General features: G+C 43.2%; 1 protein-coding gene across 1 annotated transcript in view; it reads right to left on the bottom strand.

Moving 5' to 3' along the window:
• The window catches only part of LOC101847625 (retinoid isomerohydrolase), a gene marked incomplete in the record, with an annotated part of 68,808 nt that overhangs the window by 13,406 nt on the left and 54,024 nt on the right, over positions 1-1,378 (bottom strand).

Genomic DNA, 1,378 nt, shown 5'->3' with positions numbered 1-1,378 from the left:
CCACCTGTTACGTATGTCACCTGGCCAACCAGCCTCGAGAGCCTACAACACCAAGCACTCAGGCTATAAAGGAAGAGGAGGGCCAAGCAAAAGGTGGATCGAGGTTGTCAAGGAAATCCCGAGGAAACATAATATCACAACTGAAAGATCTGTGGAGCTGGTCTACCATAGAAAACTACATGTCTCCATGACGCTTAACAGCTGAAAAAGGATGAAAAAGTAAAAGTAAGTAAAGTAACGTCGCTGTCCCTGTTCACTCTCAACCGAGAGCCAAAATGGCCACCGACACAAAAGACCCCACAATGTAAGCGACAGACAGCTGATCTTGCGGACGCGACCTCTGTGTTTACAAAACGCTGCCCTCCCCCCACCCCCCCCCCCCCTTTTCACTTCACACTCCCAAACAAATTTTAAACATTTTATATTATATTATTAACAATTTTTGGGGGTCTAAAATTCAAGCAGTGCTCTCCCTACTACTCTGCTTTTTAAACATTTTTCTATCGGCTACTCGAACTTGGTGGACTGAGTCAAGTGAGTCAAGAAAAAGTATTTACCTACCTTTAGCGATTTATTAAAAAAGCATCGAAATGTGCAAAAATGAAGCCAGTTAGTGAAAAGCAGACGAGACGTTTTCATATTATTACATAAATATATCAGCTTCTATCACCAGATGCTTAGGATAATGTCACAAACTGTAGTCAATTGGAGGAGAGGGTTGAGGATGGGGGGTACAGGATTGAGAATATAAAATGGGAGAAGGGACGGGGTGCGTTGGGAGATGCGGGACGGAGGTTGAGAATAGTGAAAAAAGAGGGGAGGGGGTGGGGGTTGGGTGTTTAGGCCAACCAACGACAGGCTTTGATCAATGAAAGATCAAACCACACCAGGGTATTCACAGAGTATAAACGACGTTTTAGAAATTCATGTATGTCTGTCTTTTTCCTTACAAAATCGAGACGGCAGTACATCAATTGACAACACTTTGCACAGCCGGTTATTTGATCGGTATTTCACGGTTTCTGCATTCTTTTCACACGTCCTAAAGTAGTTAAATAACACTTTAAGGCAGCCCAGGAGCTACCCACATGAGCGCGGGCTATGGTCAAAGAAGACATGTGGAAAGGAGCCTCAGTCTATTCAGAGCCTCCCCACCCCCCTTTCCCCCAACTCTCCTTCCCCAATTATAACACACTTCTCTTTTATCTCCCATTTCCAGGAGCCTCTATAATTACACATACGTCACCGTTTATCAAATGCCCATCCATCTCTACCACTACTCAAAAAGCTTTACTTTAAAAAAAAGGAGAAAGAAATTTTAAAAAAAGGAAAGAAAAGAACACAAGAGTGGAGCCACAGAAAAGCAAGGAAAATGTTT

Source organism: Aplysia californica, unplaced genomic scaffold (assembly GCF_000002075.1).
Source record: "Aplysia californica isolate F4 #8 unplaced genomic scaffold, AplCal3.0 scaffold01110, whole genome shotgun sequence".
Taxonomy (NCBI): Eukaryota; Metazoa; Mollusca; class Gastropoda; order Aplysiida; family Aplysiidae; genus Aplysia; species Aplysia californica.
The sequence above is the reverse complement of the archived record's forward strand: the minus strand, read 5'-3'. Positions and strand labels throughout refer to the sequence as shown.